Here is a 14,055-nt window from a genome sequence, read left to right on the forward strand (position 1 = left end):
GTGGCACACTCGTCGATCCTCTTTTCCACTTCCGTCGCGTCGCGTGGGTTGACGCACATACATATAGTTACATATATAGATGCATAGTCGTATACAGTAGCGTGGAAAACGATTTGATGGCAGGCAGAAGCTTTGATATTAACTTCGAACATCCTGTTCCTTTTTTTTTTTTTTACTCTAACCATTCGTCGCCGTCGCCGTCGCCGTCGCCGTCGCCGTCGCCGTCGCCGTCGTCGTCGTCGTCACCGTCATCATCATCATCATCATCATCCTCGTCGTCGTCGTCATCGTCAAGGTCGTAAATCCGCGTTAGTCTCGCTTTAAATCGGCCGTACGTATACGGCGAGACACTGCGGATTTAATGAGTTCGCTTCGACTCGCCTTCGAGGGTGCATCCGTGGATAAAAATTGCATGGACTTCTGTCGTCCTGCCGATACGTTCCCGTACCCAGAATGATATCTACGTCGAGAGTGAGGAGAAGCCTGAATTGAGTGGGTGGCGGTTTGGGTATGAGAGGGAGAGGGAGAGACCGAGACGGTATCGCGATTCGATGCTTCGAGGCTTTCAACTCCGGGGGTTGATTTCAGTTGGGGTGGAGTTCCTCTATAGGTCTCGCACACTTTTTTTTTCTCCTTTCCTTTTTTGAAGTGCAGATTTTTCAGGGAGATATCTTTTTTAATTATCCTCCAATGTACGTACGTGCTGTCGGCTGCACGCATGGCGCGCGTGTTCGCGCGCCCCTGCAGTTAATTTTATTAAAAAGTTTTCCAAACTTTTATTAGGCTTTTTTGAATTTCTATTTTATTTTTCGAAATTACATCTGTGTTACAATAACTGGGATACAATTTTGAATAATGATTTCTTAAGAGTAACAGGAAAGAAGAAAAAAAAGAAAACGTTTCTATATTTCGTAATTTTTACGTTTTTCATTTTGTGTAATATTAATTAATCGTGAGATATTCTCAATGAAATCATTTAACATTTTGAAGACGAAGGGTGCGATAATATCTTAAGAGATGCTCGATTAGTATACAATATCAAATTAGTATACAGTATCAAGCTATTTCACGATTTTCACCCAGTTCCTATAGCCCTAGGGCATCCTCCCTTTTCCTACTACTATTTGGCTCTACGCCACTGTATTCCAAGAGACTACGAGGGCCGTGAACATTTACGAAACTAGAGGCATTCGCACCTTTCGTGTATGAAACGAGTATGCCTAGAGCCGAATGTTACGAAACGGGGGAAATATTCACGGCTTCTTTTGTCTCTCGGTTCATCCCTACTCATATCGACGAATATTCTCTTGTTCACTCTACAGACATTGCAATTGCACATACTTATTTCTACAATTGCATTCTACCACTACGTTTTTTAGCACGATAATCAAGTAGATTTTTTATTCGCTTTTTTTTTCCTTCCTTTCTCATCGTTCAAAAAACGAAGTAATAATGTTTAATAATTCTGTTATATTTTTAATTGTTATAATATTTCTGATGGAAAAGAGAAATATAGATATAGAGTTCGACGGTTTGAAAAAGGGAATGGGTGATGGGTTTGCGGAGAACGATTCGTCGATGAAAATGAAGTAGGGTAGGCGAGAGGGTGAAATTTTCCGGCTTGCGTGAAACAAAAGCATCGTATATAGGAATCTCACTCACCCTCGTACGAGCCAGGGCTTTCTCGCGTCACGTAACTTTTTCTTTCCTTTTTTTCTGTTTTTTTTTTTTTTCTTTTCTTTCTTTGCTATATTTTCTTTTTTCTTTCTTTCTTATAGAAAGACGCATTACAGTGTAAAATCTTTCTCTCAAGTCATTTCCATTTACTTCGAGGAGGAGAAAGTTGCTTAAAGTTCGGCCAGCTTCATTGCGTTAATTAAGCTGTCGTAGTACAACTGGTACAAGTGGAAATTGTTAATTAACGTTAGTTAAGTTCGAAAGTTGAACGAAACCTTTTCAATAATGAAACTTTTCATTTAGTACAACGAAACTAAGTTCTTACAATTGTATCTATTTTTATCGCGAACGTTCAAAGAGATATTTTAAAAGAAGTAAATCATTATTATTTTTTGTTTTCTCCTTTATCGATATCCCGCGACTTCGAGTATCACAATCGAAATTTAAAACGTCCTCTTTTGATCGGTCTCACATTGACGTTCGAACGAAGAACGAAGAATTTATAATCTCGACGATATTCTATAAATAATGAGTCTCGGATATCATTACGATATTTTAAGCTCGAAGATATCAAATTGATGAATCGAATGGAAATCGTATAAGTACGGAGAATGCGTATTCATTGATTTCTTTGCACAGACTTTTGCAAAGACTCTTTCTCTCTTTTTTTTTTCTCTACTTCTCTTTTTAACTCTCTCGTGCTTCTTATTTTTTTTCTTTTTTTTTTTTTTTTTTTTTTTGAACGTTACGGGAAAGAAAAAGATCGCCATTGTTGGAGAGTCACACAATATAAAGTAATGAGTTGCTTGATTCGACCAAAGAATGGATAGAATGAGGAGAAAGAGAGAGAGAGAGAGAGAGAGAGAGAGAGAGAGAGGAATAGAAGATCTCCGAACGGTTCACCTCCCTAAATGTAATAATAAATTCCATTCACGAGTCCCCGACGTATTCGATTGCGGCCGATATATATCCGTGACTACACCGGGTGTCTCGTTAGAATTGGCCCACTGGTTATATCTGCAGAACCATAACGTGAGAACACTGCAAACGGAACTATACAAGTACCTATGGAAGTACCTATCAGCCTTTAGGAAGAATCTATACCTAATATATATTCCTCGTACGTGTTCGTTCTGTTAATCTTATTTGTCCGTTGTTGTTAAATTAACATGCCTCTTGTCGTACTTTCGGCATAAAAAATGAACAATGTTTGAGATGACACGGAGAAAAGAGAGAAGAACGAAAAGTTGATCGAAAGTATTTCTCGCGTATACTTTTTAAAAAATAAATATGAACCCGTAGAGAAGAGGATTTCAAGGAGACGATCAGTCATACGTTATATTCGTGTGACGGCCGATCATTTTTCTTCTCGGAAGTGCATTGCGACTGCACTCTATGTATATATACGTACCACCTATCTACTCGCCTACGTACTGTGTTGCGACATGCGAATAGGTACCTTACCTATATTCTTTGTCAGTGAAGAAGAAAAAGAGAATTAGACAGTGGAAAAAGGACAAAGGGAATAATAAGTCTATGGCTTTATAATCCGTACATCAGTTGTTTTTTCCTTTTTTTTTTTTTTTTTTCTTTTCTTATTATTCCAACGAAGAAAAAAAGCGTATCGATTCTTTTGTCGTACATTGTCGACGAGCGTATATCATTTAAATGATAATAGATCAATGACAAATGACGATTACGTCGATACGAAAAAAATTCAAACCTATGTCAAAAGATTTATTATTCCGTGTAATATCAAAGAATGACAGTAATCGTTCCGAAAAGCGTCTACTTGGAAAATGAAACGACTTTGAGATCGAATGTCGCAGAGATTCTTTCTCGGTCCATCGAAAAGTGAAAGAGATGAAAAGCGAAGGGAGAGGAAGAAAGAGAGAGAGAGAGAGAGAGAGAGAGTTGTATACCGCTCGCAAACGTTCGAGGAAGCATCACGTGTTCTTACATATTCGGCAGGAAACGAAAAAGCTTTCTCATATATTAATGATTCCAAAAGCTCGGCTGCCATTGTGTAGGAGGATCTATCACCGAGGATTTGACGGTTCCCCGTTGGAGAATCTCTATAATACCCAAGTTACAAGAGGTTCGCGTTCACCTCCGACCGCCCCTTGACAATAGTTCAATTAGTTACGGCTTAACGGCTCTCAGTTCCTTGCGACTCGTGACCAGAATCTCAGACAATTATTCTTCTTTCTATCGGTTAACTCACTACCTGGAACATTTTTTTTCTCAGCCTTCTCCCTCTTTTCTTATTTTATTATTATTTTGTTTTATTTTATTTTTTTCTTCTTTTCTTTTTTCTCTTTTTTTTCTTTCTTTTTTTTTCAAATCTCAACACCTCAAATGCCCGAAAATAATATCCAATAGACTTTTCTTTATGAATGACAAATTCGAAAATTCGTCAATCGATAATGATCCAAGAAATAAGGATAGGAGTAGGGAAGAGAGGGGAAAGGGGGAGGGTTGATCAAAAAAGAAAATTATTTTTTTCCAACGGAGTAATTCCTCAACGTAATGACGTATTAATATTATATTAATGACGTATTAAGGTGATATAAAATGAATCGATTATACAAGTCGTTAACTTAAATCAATGCCAGGTAATTAGTAACATTGGGAAACGTCGAACGAGTTCAAAGGATTAATCGTAAATTTCGTGGATCAGAAGAGACTAAAAGGACTAAAGGAGAGGAAAACTGAAGTGTACCGACAAGCCGAGAGCACCTTAATGTGTTTACCCCTTGCAAGTGCCTATCCAAAAGCGTCTCTAGGAAATGAAATACCGTTGCGTACGTAAACGAGCTGTTGGAGTACTAGCAAGTAAATAACGAACTTTCTTGGCTCGTATAGCGCCTTAAACCGTTACGAAGAGCTCATTACGCACGCTCATCTTCCACTTCCCGTTTACGTTCCAACGGAAAGCGACATTCTCCATGTTACACCGAAAATTTGACTCTACGAGCAAGCGTATAGTATTTTTAATTTTCTAATTTAAAATGAAAATTATATGCGCTTTATAACTTGAGCATCGTCGATTATAAAAAGTTTCGACAAAAAGAAAAAAAAAAAAAAAAAAAAAAAAAAAAGAAAAAAAGAGGAAAAAGAAAAAAAATTAAAACATAAAAAGTAATATCGTATTATCTACATTTATTCTGCAACAACTCCGACAAGAATGCGAAAGAAAGAGAGAGAGAGAGAGAGAGGGGGGGGGGGGAGAGAGAGAGAGAGAGAGAAGAAAAATTAAATGTCAAAGAACACTTCCGACGACAAGGACGACGACAAAAATAAGGTATGTTCTTTTTACGACAAGGATTTATGAAAGCTACTGTGTATCTCCTTCCATTCGAATTTCACAAAATTGTTCTTTAATTAAGGAAATGAAGCGTGACAATAAAAAGTTGTTTATAAAATGAGACCTAAAGGAGACTGGAAATTCAGACAATTACGTATTGTATGCGAACTCGAAATTAATTACCTGCATACTACGAAAAAAACGATCACCTTTCATTAATTATATATTAATTGTGAAAAACGTATTTCTTCATTTCTATCTTCTATTTATCTCCAATATGTCGTTACAAAATTCGGACTGTAAATTTTTATAACATATTTATAATGCTTAAATTTATAATAAAGTTAACTTCTAAACAAATATAAATACACCACACGTACGCGCAGAGCTAAATCTATTTTAATAAAATGTTACAAAGAATTTATCGTATAGTATTTTATATTTTATCCGGCTTGACGTTTCAACGACGTCAATTATATTTATTCGATTAAAATACGTAATACGTTGAGTTGGTGAAAAAGCAAAATCGAAAAGTGCTTAAGCTTTATAACTGTGCGACTTTTATTCATAAACGAAGCGCGTCCTTCGAAAACGATTAACGGAATCGTTAGTCGGTAGAATATAGAAAGATAAAACCTATCAAACGACGACGATTCCCCTATTAATTATTCTTTTTGCGGGCTTACGGTAAAATGCGTCGACCCATCATCGCTTACTATACTAAACGTCCACCGCAGTTCGTTTCTCGGTTAAAACCGTCGACCAGGAAAAGGAAGGAAGATGGAACGAGCGTACACGAATTATACGTCAATATCTAATTCGCATTAGTGCCGATGTCGACGTCGGGTAAACGCAAACGTTTCACGACGCTTTTAGCCGGGTCATCACATATTCACGCATTGCTCGTAGCTTCCCTCAAGAAGGTAACACATTTATCGTTGACTTTGAAGAGATTATGAAAACTTTACTTCGTGTTGTGAAACGTTAAAATTTGTCCAACGTTTTATAAAGAAAAGATATAGATAATATTATAAAATCTGCTTTTTTTTTTCTTTTTTTTTTTAAGATCACGATCTATTACATAGAAATGTTATTTTCTTTCTAAAACTTTACCGCCGTATTACCTGGATTCCTAAATTTAAACAAGATTCCTTCTTTCTCCTTCTCGATTAAACAAAATGTGAATTCTTGGATAAACTTTCTAAATGAGAGCTACTTTTCTCTCCACCTACTCAAACGTCCGTATTATTATCAAACCGAATGAAGAAAATAAAGTTTTCCTGTCACCTGGTACACGGTACTCATAACTTTAAAGTCCTCAGTTAATTCACACCGACTTTCTTTCTCTTCTATTTTCTCCTTCCTTCCACCGAGCCCGCATTTTCTCGATTTTTCCGGCCCCAATCCTCCGGTAAGATTACTTAGTGGAAAAGTTCTGAGGAATCAATAAAAGAAATTAACTCTCGAGTATAACCGATAGAATTTTTAATTCGACGGACCAAATCGAGACATCAATAGGAAGCTGTTATCTTCGGATCCTCTTTGAAAGTGACTGAACAACTTTGGAAATTTCAAGTATCCATTCTATTAATTTCATCTTAGCTTGAAGATCTCACGGCAAGTGTCTTATTCGACAAAGAAGATTAAGAGAACGGAATAATAATCCAAGAAGAACATGCATATACCCTACAAGCATCTAGTGAAACTTTCACAACAACAAAATATCATTTTGAATATTTCTCGAATATCGGCTTAGAATAATAATAAGAAGAGTTTGTTATATTGTGTAGAAAGAAAAGTATCTATCTCTTTCTTCTCTTTGGTAACCGTGAGAAACTTTAAGAGAAATGTTATAAAAGAGAAAGAAAAAAAGAAGAAAAAAGAGAAAAGAAAAAAAGGCGAACGTATATAAATAATCAAATGATGCATCGGAAGATGAAAGGATCCTGGCATATCTATTTCGAGATCTGGGAGAGATAAAAGGCAGATACGATAACAGATTGGCCGTGGATGGGAGGAGAGTCGACGCGTAAGCTCCTAAGCCGAAAAGAAAGAAAAGGAGGAAGAGGAGGAGAAGGAGGAGGAGGAAGACTCGAGGTTGCTCGACTCTGGATGGAGTTTTTGGATCGATCTGAAGGTGGTAAAAGAGAAAAAGGAAGAAGTAGAAAAAGAAGAAGAAGGAAGATGAAGAAACGGAGGGTCGAGACCAAGGGATAGCTCATGGATTCTTCTCCTCACCCCTTTCTCAACCTTTCCCCCACTCCCTTCATTTTCTACGCTCCCTTTTCGGAAAGTTTCGCGCGGTAACCCTTCGTATAAAAGGCTGCGTGGTGTCGGGACAGTCAGGTCATAGACGTGATCCGAGAGTTCGCTTGGAACAACCTCCATTTGTACGGGAAATTACATCCTCTATGGAAGACAAGAAAGATGAAGGAAAAAGAAATATTTCAATGGTTATGGCAACCCTTTTTGAATTCATCGCCATCAAAAAATGAACGAAATATGGAATATGAGAAATGAGAAAATTATCAAGCGACAAATGTTCAATGTCCATTGGTATTAAGCATTATTTTAATTTTCTATCAGATTACGTATAATGTTTGATCTTGTTCATAAAGATTTTCACGAATAGGAAAAGTGAAAATGAATATTCGTAAAAAGTCAACAAAAAGACGTACAATAATGAGGTGAAAAAGTATGAGTTAAATCGTAAGGGTAGGAAGTTTTCCCAGCCGATTGAACGACGATAAGTAGCTACGAGAGAACTACGTCTCTCGTTTTATTTCACTCGATTTGACTTGTTACCCTATCGACGTCGTTTATAGGTCTTTTATTTCCCATGGAATACATATATATATATATACATATATACATATATACATATATATATATATATATATATATATATATATGTACATACACACGTAGATATATACCTATACAAGTTACACTCGAAGAAAAGTATTACTCTCTTTTATCGCGAGTAAGTCCGTTTCAACGGATTCGTAAGAGTAGTATCCAGGATTGAACGATGATAAAATCGCAATTTTAAGACACGTGTGAATGTATGCATAAGGAAAAAAGGATTTGAGAGAGAAAGAGAGAAAGAGAGAGACGGGAAGGGGGCATGGAGAGAAAGAGAAGTGGTCGGTAAAATGAGACGAGTAGACTGGAAACGACGAGGTTTTCCATACGCGAGAAGAGTTTACCCCTTTGGTCCTTACAACCCCTGGCACGCGGCACCCTTGCTGTGATTTTTAACGACCTTCATAGTCGACATCGTCGTATATACATAGTAGTAGTAGCAGTAGTAGTAGTTGTTGCCGTTGTTGTCGTCGTCGTCGTCGTCGTCGTCGTAGTCGTCGTCGTCGTCATTTTCTCTCTCTCGAGGACGTCACCGTGACGAAAGTAGGTTCAAGGTAAACGCCACCGACTGCGTATGATTTATGAATGGAAAGAGGAAAAATAATGCGGCTACTCGAAAACAAAAAAAGGAAAGAAGAAAAAATGGGGGGAAAAAAACAAAAAAAAAAAAAAAGAAAAATAAAGAGAAAAAGAGGGACTGACTCGCGAGCGAGCTGCCGGGCGTGAAACGTTTGTTTGTATGGATAATACGTTGAACAAACGCGAAACTCGCTGGTTGCTCGTGTTATTCGGCTTAGCTGCTTTATCGTGCAAGTTGAACGTAAAAAGTGTTAGGTTTTAATATTTATCGTCTAAATACTCGAACCTTGAGTGCGTTCCATCAAAAAAAAAAAAGAAAAAAACAAACCAACAAAAAGAAGAAAAAGAAGAAAAAAGAAAAAAAAAGAAAAAAAAAAATAAAAGAAAAAAAAAAGAAAGTTTCATCAAATTTTGTCAATTTTATTCATATCGCTTTTAAACAATTAACTTTAATAACGGACAAACTTATTAATTTATTTTTTTTGTTTTTTTATTTTATTTCTTCTTTTTTTTTTATTCTCTTCTTTTTCCAACGGACCTCGAGCATATCATAGCTGTGGTATTATCAAAACAACAAAATACGTCGATCCTTTCGACGACAAAGTATCCTTGAATTTCTAACACATTCCCATTTTACAAACTAATGAGAGAGAGAGAGAGAGAGAGAGAGAGAGAGAGAGAGAGAGACAAAAAGAGAGAAAGACAAAGCGCATATCAAGGCACGAATTGTACGTTTCCGTTTGTCTTTGCGCTCGCTATTAAATTGTTCCTCGAACAAACGAATGGACGAACGAAACGAAGCTTTTAATCTTTCCTCCTCTTGCTACGTAACATATGAGTAACTCGGATGAACCGACGTTGTTATTAATCGTAATCACAATTCAATTTCATCTCAGTCAAAAGAAACATCGTTCTTCCTGTAGTTGAAACTACGAGTTTGTCGTCCCCCGTCCTTCGATCTTCGTTCTACATTCGTAACCCAGATCTGATTGCTAGTTTTAAACGAGATCTCTGGAATCTGAAAATTGGATTCCCATTCATTCGAAAGCAATTAAATCTTATCCCGACGAAATGATCTCTCGTCAAGTAGTAAAATGACATAGTTCAATTTTAACAGAAATTCAAAAACTTCATAAAAATTATCCTGAAATAAAGATTTTTATCGTGAAGAAAAAAAAACAAAAATGTTAAATACGTAATAACGTATCTGTCGATTGATAAAATTAAAACGAACTATTTATTTCCTTTTGATTTCTTAGTTTTCTTTTCTGTTTCTCTTTCTTTTTTTTTTTTTTTGTCACCATCGAGGTTTACCCTCAAATGATATTGTAAATCGAAGAAGCCCGAAGGAAATCTCAGGCTTCTATTCTACTTTCTTTTCTTTAGATTCTCTTTCCCTTCTCGCGAAGGTAAACGCCATATTTTGCAGTATCAATCATAGCACGCAATAAACGGCTACGTGGTATAAGAGAGAGGGTCAGGTTGCCAAGATACAGAAGCAGTTAATAGCACTATTACATCTAGGCTGGCCGGTCTCGAAGCCGAGGCCACGAAGGGCACGAGGGCGTGTGCACGTGCACGAAGCCTGGAGTGAGGGAGATAGATAAAGAGGAGGTGGAGGAGGAGGAGTAGATGACGATGTGGCAGTGGGTGCCCGAAGGGACGATGTCGTCGCAACGTGCTACCAGCTGTGACTTATGACGTATCACGGTGAGCAGGAACAACCAGGACGAGTACAACGTTGCTGCCCAACGGGTGGCCGTCAAAACTGAGCCGTTCGTTCAATAAGTTGTGATTTATCGAAAGAGAGAGAGAGAGAGAGAGAGAGAGACTCACTTTCCTCCTACACCATTTTAAACTGTTTTTTTTTCTTTCCCCTCTAGTAATAATAAGCTTCATACGTCGTGGACATCGTTTCTTTTTTTTTCTTTTTTTCTTTTTGTCTTTTTTTACAAGAATCCTATAATCTTTCGAAAGACGAACGAGCCCGAGATAGAACAGAGAGTGTTATCAATGAGATATTTACCGAACGAAAAAATACTACACCGATTTAATCTACTTTTTATATTTACTTCAATGAATTCTCGATGAGTAGAAAAACTGAACGATTTATCATACAGATTGAGGTATCTTTGACGGATAACCTGCTTCTATTAATATACGGGAAACGTTTAAAAGAGTTTTATACTAGTTTTAATCGTTCTTTAGGATATGAAATATGTGCGTGTGTGTGTGTGTGTGTGTGTGTGTAAGCGCGCGACGACTTCTGTCTTATAAAAGTCTTATCTCTCGTAGAAACTTGGGGATGCTTTTAAATCTTTTTAATTATGACATATTACGTTAATACAGCCGGACATGGTTGTGATTAATTGTGAAAAACTAGGTGACGGAATAAAGTTGTAAAGCAAAAAGAGTCGCATTCTTAGGTTGTTTCTGAATAAGCTTGACTGTTAGGTAGCATGTTTGCCTTTCTAGGAAATTTGTTCAAGCACGTTTTGAAGTAGCACTCGCGGGAACAGATCAAAGGCCTGCTTCTCAACTTCCTCCTGGCAGGATGAATACGCGACGAAAGTTTTTCGTCCAAAGTTATAAGCTGTTTCTTAACCTCGATTCCGAGATATAAAGGAAACCGTCTATCGTTATAACAACTTTTTCTCCGGAGTTACGAAGGCGTACCTTTTGAAAACTTCCTTTCGTATCGAAAGCGAATCATTTCCCGCTGCTCGTTTTCCCTATGCGGAAGATGAATATTTACAAGATATAAATAATTTACTCTTTGAGAAAAAAGTTTTCACAGGTATACTACAAAACGAAATTTCAAAAGTATCATAGCTATAAGAACAACGTCCCTGGGGGCAAGAAACAAATGACCGAATGGCAATATGTTAAAACACCAAAACGACGAATTATTCTTGATTATTCAAATGATATCTCCAGGCATTAAAACAAAAATTCATGCACGTGAATAGATTAACGTGGTCGACCTGGCTATGTACTTTGTTCTTTTTTTTTTTTCGATATCGTATAAATCAAATGAAAAAAAAAAAAAAACGAAACAAAGAAAAAGAAAAATAAAAAGAAAGTTTCATAGTCAACGTACGTTCGAAAATACATTTTCGTATGAGAGTTTTACTTATCTTTCTTTCTCGAATGAAGTTAAAAACGATAGGGAATAAAAACAGTCTGCAATACTAAAATATTATTGGCAGATTAAACCGTCGTTCATTTGCACGTCTGCTACTTGAAAAGTAATTACCCTGTTGTCATCGACAGACCACCACCACCACCACCATCAGTATTGGACTCGAATCGCGGGGGTAACTCAACAGCTGCGAGAGGGTGAACCTCTTCATTATTTTCCGATACCCCTATGCTTCGTATCGCTATCTCTCTCTCTCTCTCTCTCTCTCTCTCTCTCTCTCTCTCTCTCTCTCTCTGGCGAAAAGAAGAGAGAAATAGAAAAATCGCATGTTCCATTCTGAGTTCCGATTGGAATCAAATGTAACACCGGTGAAAATTATTTTTAACGAGCGTTCATCAAATTAAATCGAACTGAATCGCTAATTAAAACCCAAGGTCGAACCACTATTCTATATTTTAATCTAAAAAAAAAAAAAAAAGAAAAAAAGAAAAAAAAAGAAAGAAAAAAGATAAAAAGAATAAAATTAATTTTTACGTGCTACGGAATTATAATTTTTACGAAGTTCGAAGACAAAGGTAATTATTTCCATGCCATCTTCGTCGACTATTTAAGAAAAGAAAAAAAGAAAAAAAGAAAAAAAAAAAGAAAAAACGGGTTAAAAGATAAAAAGCTATTGCGTTTAATAACGTGTCCTTAATACAAGACTTTTAATCTATATCTTTTGATAATATTCAGATTCACAGCGAGAAAAGGATCGAAAATAAATGGCAACGACCAAAGGGAAGAATAAAAGCTGCTGGATAATACTGTGCTTTCAAGAAGTAAGAGATAAGTCTTTTTTTCGGAACGAAAGAAGCTCATTCGGAGAGAAGGCAACTATTCTACGTTAAGAACGAAGGAAGTAAGAAATCTCTCTATCTCTCTAGTTGTAATTCTTTGGAATATCAACGAGTCGTTATTACTGATAACGAGCAACCGTTGAATCTTCTTAGAACATCGTCCAAATCGCTCGTCACTTCAGTTCTACATGGTAAACATCATGATCGATCTTATCGCGCGATTTCTTTACGATTTTTCACGTCCGATCGAGTTTATAGAATGTACCAGTTTAATTTCGTTCCTTCTTATTTATATAAACATTCGATATTATCTCGAAATTTATTCGACGGATCGAACGATTTATTCACGTATTAAAATGATCATTGTTTTATTAGTTGGTCTAACGATAAATATATATTCTGTTTAAAAAAAAAAAATATTTTTTTAATTATATTATACTTTATGTAATACACACAAAAGAAATGTTTCGAACGTCGATCAAGTTTGATCGAGCATACACCCTCTATAACGTATACCTATATAATATACATACGATAAAACTCAGCGATCCCTTTTTCCCTTGGATTTCCTATTTCTCTCAGGCGAGTAAACGTTTCAAGCATGTACACTTTGAAGTTGCTCGTTGGTTAAACAGCCCGCCGGGCCAGAATAGCCACGTTACCTTCGAATCAAAACACCCTACAACTGTATTTAGAAGAGATTGCCTGATATCCAGCTTTCTACTGTGTGGAAGGGTGCAACATGATAGATACGAATGAGCATTAGTGAGACTTAACGAACGCGCATTCAAAATTATATTAGACTCGCGAGGGTTGTAAAGACGTGGCTGATTAGAAAGGAAATCGTCTGATCGAATGTAATCGCATGGAAACTTTATAAATTTGGGTTTAACGTTACCGGTATTCTAATTACAGGGAATATTATTTGTAAACTTCTCAAATTACGAATACATTCATTGAAAATGAATATAACATTTTTTCCGTTCTTTTTTTTTCTTTTTTTCTTTTTTTTTTTTTTTTTTTTTTAAAGTAAATAAAAATATTTTATGCAAGATATTTTAATGATAAAAAATATTTTCGAAATATCATTTTATTTACACGATATATATATAAATATATATATATATATACATCATGCATGAATTTTTATATTCGTATGAATTTTTCTAAGCTCAGACGTCGTTTAAACTAAGTTATTCAATTTTAAAAGAGCCTATAAACGCTTTACGTTCTACCCCTAAAAATGAACTTTTTTTTGTCTCTATTTTTTTCTTTGCTTCAAGCATGCCAAAGGAAGGTACCTAAAGTAATTCCAAGGAAAATCGAAACGAAAGCTTGATTACCAGCGTGACTAACGAGACTTCGTTCTTTCGGTGAAACGAAAATGGCCGATCTCGTTCGAACCTATCTACTATCTTCACGAGGAATCGATTTAGCAACGAGAGTCGGCTTGCTCGCAGTCGGCCTCGACGATTTCTCGACAATGAGAGATCGATTTCACATTTGTAATTGGGCAACTCGACGTCAAACTATTCTCCTTGAAACTCATTGGATATCCTCTTCTCCTCTCTCTCTCTCTCTCTCTCTCTCTTTTCCTCTCTCTTTTTTCTCTCTTTTTCTAATTGCTAAAAAGAGAAAAGAAATAA

At 36.3% G+C, this 14,055-nt stretch overlaps 1 protein-coding gene across 4 annotated transcripts in view; it reads right to left on the reverse strand.

Moving 5' to 3' along the window:
- Positions 1 to 14,055, reverse strand: part of LOC124424119 (semaphorin-2A) — a 367,461-nt gene that overhangs the window by 284,254 nt on the left and 69,152 nt on the right. The window lies entirely within an intron of this gene.

This window comes from Vespa crabro, chromosome 5 (genome assembly GCF_910589235.1).
Source record: "Vespa crabro chromosome 5, iyVesCrab1.2, whole genome shotgun sequence".
In the NCBI taxonomy this organism is placed as follows: domain Eukaryota; kingdom Metazoa; phylum Arthropoda; class Insecta; order Hymenoptera; family Vespidae; genus Vespa; species Vespa crabro.